Source organism: Varroa jacobsoni, unplaced genomic scaffold, assembly GCF_002532875.2.
Source record: "Varroa jacobsoni isolate VJ856 unplaced genomic scaffold, vjacob_1.0 scaffold_317, whole genome shotgun sequence".
Taxonomy (NCBI): Eukaryota; Metazoa; Arthropoda; class Arachnida; order Mesostigmata; family Varroidae; genus Varroa; species Varroa jacobsoni.
Window position 1 is genome coordinate 224,482 of NW_019213219.1, and position 8,804 is coordinate 233,285.

The 8,804-nt window shown below is 45.9% G+C and overlaps 1 long non-coding RNA gene across 1 annotated transcript; it reads left to right on the forward strand.

The window, feature by feature from the left end:
• The first annotated feature begins 4,220 nt into the window (after window positions 1–4,220).
• On the forward strand, window positions 4,221–6,167 carry LOC147753662 (uncharacterized). Its single transcript, XR_015310528.1, has 2 exons — window positions 4,221–4,448; window positions 5,837–6,167. It is a non-coding gene; the product is annotated as an uncharacterized LOC147753662 (long non-coding RNA).
• The last annotated feature ends 2,637 nt before the right edge of the window (window positions 6,168–8,804 follow it).

Below are 8,804 nucleotides of genomic sequence, written 5' to 3' on the forward strand. Positions count from 1 at the left end.
GCAGTGACATATAATAGGCATTATAAAAGCACCTAGGGGAAATGTCGAACGCGTAAGAGATTAAGAAGTCGTTTGCTTGGCTGGTTGATTGTCTAACTTCACTGACCGTTGCTACGTCCGCTGGCCGTATTGACCCGCCCTGTGTATCCAACTAGCCGGCCAAGAAATATGTCCATGCAGACTTTCCATATCGGTGAATAACGCTTGTGGTTGTACTTATCTGTTCTTGTATTTATTTCAAATTGAGTCTTTGTGCTACCATTGAATGTCACTCACATGGATTGGGGAGCGCATGGTCAGCGGTAGATGCCGTCCATCTGCATTCAATGCCGTTTCTATGCTAGTTCTCGATTTGAAGCAAGTTGACAATCGTTTGCCATTACAAGAAGCCGTTTTAGAAGAAATCGCTTTAGGAACAGGACTCCGTTTTCATTATCAACATGGTCTTCTCGCCCGCTTTTCGCCTGGAAGCCGAACGGCAAAGCTGCAATCCCGTTGTTGAAGGCCAGCCATCGCTACCGGCTGTACCTGCCCATGAGCAACGACAACGCATGTTCGGCGCATCCTTCAGCTTCATATATTTTCCTCACTCTCCCTTCAATCTCGCCTTTTGTTTGAAAACTTTTCGACTTCATCAGAGCCAAAGAATCAGCCTATTTTATATTTTCAATACGCCGCAGAGACGGCAATACCAGCCGCGGCAACCCCATCGTATTCACTTTCTTTCATTGCGCTCCTATTCTTCACGTCAGTGGAACAAAGGCGACTCCTGCGAGCCTGCCAGGCTCTTGTCCATGCCGTGGCTCACCGCTCGCCCGCTATGCTTAACCACAGTTTGTCAACGATTTAACGGTGAGCGACGCAGCTGGATTTCAATTTTAGAACCATTTCACTCCGCCTGTCTATCCGTCGATGAATCTCTGCCCTTTATTTCTTATCCTCTACCTTTCTCCTCCTCTGATTCATCTCTAACAGCTGCTTCCGGCTTTGCCACCAGTAGCGTTACCCTGCCATCGGCCTTTGTCTTTTGTCTATCCATCGATTTATAGAGCAAGCTAGTTGTTTTGAGCGGCACCAGCCCTAGGACGCGCTCGTTCGTCACTGCGTTACTTAGTATTCAGCGTTCAGCCAACCGAATCCAGCAGTCGTTGGGCATCATTCATTTAGATCTGTTGCTAGCTACAGCTTAGCCCTTCTGTGCAAGCGATGCCCAGCGGCTGTCGGGTACGCACAGTAGTGGTTGCGGCCATTATCATCGTGTTATTTGTAATGCTTTATTTGCCTCTATTCCCCGCGCTCGCTTTCGGGTGTTACGACCACCGGTCGAAATGCATTATCTTTACGATTATTGTATGGTTCCGCGTTTTAGGGAAGAGGGCACGATTAGTAATGGTTCTATTATTTAATAACTATCAGGCAATGAACAAGTGGGTCTTACGGCGGATCGTTGATTTGTCGATCATATAACGTGTCTGGCGTCAAGTAATATAGTAATAGATCGAGACCAACATTCGTATACCCGTAGTTTGAAATAGTAGCAGGACTAGCTGCTCTCCCTATTAGGCCGTGACAGTATAATGGTTAACGGTGATGTACTGTACACGATACGGACTACGTTTCTGATACTACCGAAATTCTAGTGTCGAACGAGTGGCCATCCTGTGGGGGCTATTCAAATAATAAAAAATATTCAAAAATAGATGCATAGCGTATATATGATACTCTCGAAGAAATGTTCTCTATCCTTATATTGTTTGGCGGATGAAAATTTTGAATTTGTAGGGGGTGATGTAAAGGCGATGACCATGTCGGAGCCGACTCACTGCCGAGGAAGCCCACACATGCTGAAACGTGTAAAATAGCCCATCATTGAAACAATTATGACCCTGCTACTATTCTTAACAGGAAAAAAAAAGGCTTCTCGACCAGTAACCTTTTCGAACGCAATTACTTCCTAGGCAAAGCTTCTTGAAAGTATGAGCAAAACAAAGTATACAGCGGGCACAATGCACCGTTAACAAACGTTCGAAACTCCCGCCACTCTATCGTGCTACTTTTTCTTAGATACTCTTCATACTAAATACTACCCAAGTACACTGACCCGTAGATTCACAGAGAAAGTGTATCCTGAACATTTTATCATCAGATGCGACGTCGTTCATTCTGTCATTTGGTGTTAGCCTTATCTATGAAAAACTTGCTGTATCTAGGCTTACCGTAAGAAAATTTCTGCTTGCTATAGCAATACTAAAGAAATACGCTCCCTCTGAATATATTTCTCTCTATAGTACTGGCTCCTCGAACCTGTATGCAGCCCGTTTTATCCCATCCATGCCCGATATACCGTTGTTATAATCACATAACAAAAAAACTATTTCGTTTACGGTTGGCATTTACTATTACGCCAAATAGAGACATACGAACGTAACACTCTACCTAACTTAGAATAATGAAATGTTGTGAGCACACCCGTCCAGACTACAGTATCGATAAATTTTTGCCATCTTCAACCTAAACAATCGTATTTAGGGAATTATATATGCGATTATTAGATGAATTTTTGAACACGGAATAAATCAGTAATACTAATAAGTACCTACTCTATTTAAAGCAGTTCCTTTTTTAGCTTACCAGAGGAACCTACGCCTTCGTATCGTCAGCGTAAAGTGTTTTTGCTTAAAATGTTTGATCGAGAATAGGCTGACATTTCCATAGATTCGTAAGTAACTGTTTCCTTTTATACTAAAAAATTGAACGAACTGATTATATATTGGGCACATATTATTCACACACATGCAGCACCCATGATGCGGTACGCAGTATTCCGTAATGACCATTTAATACTCACTTCCAGCTTAATCATTCGAAACGTAGACCTTTGGGCCTACAGTGGCGAGCAGCAGCAGGAGCATCACGTAAAAGCTCCCAAGCTACAACACTAAAGGTCTTAAAGACCTTGCCTTGGGCCTGAATGGCTGCTGAGTGATGCCGGGCAACGGTAAGGCAGACTACGCCACGTTACTACGTTAGTTAATGTAGTCCATTTGGCCGGCCGCTGTCGCGGACAAATGGTGCCTGTCCCCGGCTTCGACCGGTTGGGCCGTGCTCAGTTGAAGCCAGTCGGGCTTCACCTCGAGTCGGACTACGAAAACATGAAGCCACTTCGATGAAGTGCTCAAATCAGCCCGCAACCCGGCGGCAACTTGCACTATCAGCGTGCAACGTCTGTAGTCGTCGTTGTTCCTGTCGCTCTCGGTCCATTGGCCCTCGGCAGCAGCTGAGAGATGCTCTGCAGCCCAACAGAGCAGCCCCTTTGTAACCGATACCGCTCTTCAGAGACCGACAAGCAGCGGGCGCCACACGATAGTACAACGATAAAGCAAACGACGAACCAAGCCGCCGTCCCGAGTGTAATGCAAGTCTAGGATACCACTGGCGTATCCTGGAAGGAGGAGACAGCCTCATAGGTTTAGCAGCAATAGCGCTAGCAATAGCAGCACTCCTAGCGAGTTGCTGCTGCTGCTACCAGTACGCCTACGCATGGCCCCTTTCCTGCCTCGCCTAACCCTGGCAACCCCAACCTAGTTGGCTCTTAACCGGCAGGGGCGGAAGTCACGGTTCAGTCGCGTTCCTATCCGACAGCACTAACGGTAACTTAACCCCGTCACTTGCCGTTTCGTGTCGTGTGCTTAGGTGGTCCCTCGGGAGAATCCGTTAATCACTCTCTTCCAGTCTACGATACTGCCCGTCATGCCCACCCTGTAGCCCCGCTCCCTTAGCGACACCCACCCGCCCGCCCTGTCTCTTCTCCCCACGTTGCTTCCTCTCTTCTTTTCCTGCTCTGTTTCTTTCTGTTGTGCACCACCGCGTCTAGCGGTTCAAGCTGTTCACTGCCTTCAGTCCCATTCGACGCCACAACCGGCATCAACAGTAACAGCAACAGCAAAAATAGCGTCAAGCTGCGCTCAATGGTTACCGTGTACTCTTGGTGCTCAGCTACGCCTTTGTTTCTATTGTCGCCGCCATAACTGCCGCCTCTTCCGCGCCGTATTGCTACTGCTGGCAAGCGGGCAGCAACAGCAGCCGACTGCCAATCCAGTGGCGTTTGTAGTTCGTCCTACGTTACGTTACTCCCAAGTAACTCCTGGCACTAGTTCATCTACCGTGAAAGCAAAACTCTCTACCCATAGAGAGCGGGGAAGTAATGGCTGCGTTCTATCCTTCCCAATGTCCCTGATTCCCTCTACCAGCGCCCTTCCGCTGGCAGCATACAGCCATATAACAAACGTATGAAAATGCACAGTTCTTTCAGTTCTTTCTGTTGTTCTACTCCAGTTCCAATGCCGACCTTGCTCAGCCATTTCGCCGTCCTGCACGTCGCCGCACCAAATATAGTCACAAATGCGGTCGCTCGTCTGCATCGTTTAGAAGCAGCAGGATAATGAGAGGTAGTACCGTCTAATACTTTCCGCCATCTTTGTCGTCGTCCGAACCTAAATACCAGTAGCAAGACCACATCTAGTAATCGCTTCCAGCTCCGTCAGTCAGCTCCACCTCGGCTTGGTACCGTTTCAAATAAGTCCATTTGTAGTCCCTTAATCCGTGCCTGTTGTACCCAATTGTTCCCCTTTCACTGCCTACCAATTCCCTATCCAGTGCTCAGGGAGTAATTCCCTTCGCTCTTCGTTTGTTTGGTGGAATTTGTCTAGCGTAGTTGCCAGCGCGATCTTTTAAAAATGACGCGCGCTCTCTCTGCCCCACGTTTCTTCATATTTCTCGTTCGTTCTGTACACGTCGCTCCAGTTCATCTATACCTATCTGCCACCTCCCTTTGCCCGTGTTGCGTATAACAGGTTCTCTCTATTTTTCTAGTTTCGTTTTTGCCTTTCCGAGCTTCGTTCTATTCACCCTTATTTGCGCGGCGCCGTTGCCGACGACTCCTTTTCTCTCCTCGTTTTCGTCTGCGTCAAGACGGTGACGGCCTTTCAGTCAGAAGCGGTAATAGCGGCGGCAGTATTTTCTCCATACGTTACGTTTTTTGTGGCTTTGCTTTCGCCAGTAGCAAGTAAACAAGGAGAACGCTATACGGAGACCTGCGTTCAAATTCCAATAAATCAGACGGCAGACCTATCGTTTCAGTCACTTTGCCTCTATCCTTAGTTCTACTTTTTTCCTGACGTCTGCTATGTCGTTAGGCCCTTTCCTAGCTTTCACCTTTTCTTGGCTATTTCAACGGCTGCGCACCTTATTCACCTCGCTTCACCCTTTTTTCACTGGTCCCATTTCAGCCATAATTCCTGATTCCAAGCTTCAAACATCCAAAACGCGAGTCTTCTTAGCTGTCGTAGAAGCTGCAGCGTCATCTTATGCCGTGCACATAAGGGGATGCTTGGCAGCGTAGGAAGAGCTACTGTTTCGCGTAAAGGGTTTTCTAGCTTTTTTTCATCAGATATAGATTGCAGAACAGCCCCAGCCGACGCAGCGAAGCACTCGAAGATTCCAGCCCAACTAAGAATAGTGCCGTGTGTGCCAACATCACTAGTGATTGCGTGACTGCTCTGAGAGAAATGAGCGGTACAAGCGCGATTGAGGCTTTTTCTTTTCTTTCATGCAAAGATTGTTGCTCTCTTGGACCGGCTGTAGAGGCAACGACAGAGCCTGCCCCTTAGCTGCTGCCATCGATTTGGCGAAACACTGTGGCTTCTAAAAGTTTTCAAGCCATTCCACTTAAGGTGTAAACATCTTGAGCGCTTTATCTGCCGGCTTTAGAGCTGGCTGCAGCCGTTGACTTTATGCCGACTCCAGTAACACCATACAATCTTAATGTTATTGTCAGCACAATCGTTGCAGGAGCAGAATACAGAACAGAAGCAAAACTGAAAATAGATGAATCTGCAGACAGCCCTCAATAGCAACCCCGCGTTCGATGGCCGGCACGACGACTCCCGCTTTGTAGTTATTCAGAAAGGTGAGCGCATGCAGATCCCCCAAGAACCAGCTATCATAGAGCGATGTGGTAACTTACAATTGTATAGTTTGTTTAAAGTACCGTCGAAAATAGAAAACAGAGATTTGTGGAACGGTGCAACGCACTTGTTCGAATTCATACTTCAATGATATATCGTATACATAATTATAAAATAAAAACATACTACTACGCTACATGATATGTACATGTTCTCTCTGTATAGGTTTATGTGTTCTAGCTGCATTTGTTACAAGATCCATTTATTAGAAATAATTGAAACTGCTACAAATAACCATGGCTATAAACGCCGTCCAGGTTTGCCCTATGAGACGTTCCTCATACCTTTCTCTGTTTACTTTTACCCGTTTGTGGATTATTCAAAGAATTCGCTGCATAAATAACTTCAAAGACTTCTGTGAAGTGGATCCCTTGAGGTTAGAGATCTCTGATTCTTTTGCAGCACGGCACGTAATGCGCGTGGTATGTTCGAATCCCATGAAAGCTACGAATTTAATCATTTGCGAGTCATCGAGCGAGGGCTCACAGCTATAGAAATAAATTTTAACTGGCGGCTTGCGTCGTACGCAACAATTTCGGTCTAGGCCCTTCACAGGGTTGCTACCTAATGGCAAGCTATTACATTTGCAAACTTATAGATGATGAGTTTATAGCCTCACGTTAGCCACCTACAATAGAAGCCGATATCGATTATGTGGTCACAACAATTAGAAAGGCGCAAGAGACAGACTACGTGGATTGTATTGGTCAGGGCACGCAATGATGCTATATCCGCCGGTCGCTTGATCACAGTACAAGTTTATTGCTATTACTAATAATTGTTATTAAACTGCATTACGGCCTACAACATTGTCTAAATCAGGTCGCGATCGTATATTTGTGCTTATTGTACAAAACTTATGGAAAAATTCAGTATTGATATTGATCGCGGCGTGCGACGCGACACAGATAATTAAACCAAGGATGGATTATGACGCAGAGCCAAATTTGACTACTTGACCTAATTCGTTCTATCGTAAAAGCGATTGTTGATCGGCATTGAATAACATTCTATTCATAGCCGTAAGCCGCGATCATCTCTGCTTCTTGGCCTAAAGTCTAGTCCACATCAAGACCAACGTCTTTGTTTGGCTTTAGGCACAGGGCGCAAGAATCTATTGATACGGATATAATCAATCGTGAGCTTGACTGTTTTTGCGGAGCATCCTTTAAAGCTTTGGACCTATTCGAGCAGTACCGGAAGCCCGAATAGAGGTAGGTCCTAAATTGACTAGCAATCCTTTTCCAGTGAACAGCGAACTGCTTCATTTGCCGACATGTTCGACAGATTCGAAAGGTGCTCACAGGGTTCACCATCTGGGTCTGCTGTCAGCTATTACCGTGGGTTCTGTATCTTGAAGACAGCAGAGAATCGAGCCTTGTTCCCCTTTCATTGCAAGATCCCAAGGCGACGACAAATAACTTCAAATTAAAAATGAATTAAACAATTTTCAACTGGCCATCTGTATCCTGCCAGTTTTCTCGTCCTGTCTTCTATTCTGTCATATCGCTCGTTACTTTTTGTCTATACACACATTTATAGGCTTGCTCGAATTGCTGCCGATCAGCTAGAAGACCCTGCAGATTTTGCTAGTCACTTCTCCCGTCATGTGTAAAATAATCATGTAGCACATACGACACGATTCCACAGTGACCAGTCATAAGAAAACGACATTTGCAATCTCGTACGATTAATGTGGGTGTTAGGCTTGCTTTTAACAAGTCATACATACGCACAGTTGCAAAGGACAGATACGGCTATATGCACTACAATGAAGTAGACGACAAAGTCCTTTTATCGGCCCGCCATCACGATTGCTCGCAGCCGGGGCGACGGAGCAGCTTATACTCGAACAAATCAGGCAAGCATTGTTCTCTCGCCACGGGACTGCTCTTACTTTTGATTCTGCTAGGATTTTGCAACTACAACAGCAGCTATGGTTATTACGGCCAGCTTGAATTTCTATGCTCTCAGCAGGTCTCTTTGCGTGTCTCGCCGCCAGTATTTGTATACACTTGAGACCATGTTTGTATGTGTCTTTGTCTGTAAGTGAGTCTTTGTATGTTTAGTACGTTGCGCCGCCTTGAAGGTAGCAATCGCTACGGTCAGTAGTAGCTAGTTCGCAACAATGGAAGGAAACTATAATTCGCTATAGTGGTTGGCCCTCGTGCTCGCACCGAAAACCGCTTCTGTTCACGGTTCAAGATGTAATAATGCCTGTACAGTGTTTTTTCTGATCGCTCAGTATACAGTATAATCTACCAAAGGCATCTGGTTCAGCACGTCTGTTTGCTACATCTGGCTATCTATCTACTTTGTAGGTAAATAGCCTACGAGGCCACAACTCTGACTCTTGTGGTTTCTACAAATCGACACATTTACATCTTGGTGTAATCTCTAGCCACAAGGTAAGCACTCGTCTGCGGTCTTGAGTCAAGGATTCGTGAGGCAGATACACGAGATGCAGGAGGACGAAGTTGGCGATAGCGACCAGAAAGGCAATAGCAGTAGCAACGGCTTCAGTACTGCCTCAAATCAGAGATAATTCCTGTTCACTGGAACTGCAGGAAAATCAGCAACGAAACAGATAAAACATACAGCGGCTGATTTAACAATACGCGTCTGTCTTCCATTCAGCAGTAGCTTTCATCACTGACTCTTGAAGTTTTCGTTCCACTTGTAACGGTTAGAGCTCTTCGTCACAGCAGCAGTAGCTACAAAATTGAGACCAGAGAAGCGGTGACGACAAAGTGGCGACCTTTATAGATAACATTGGAA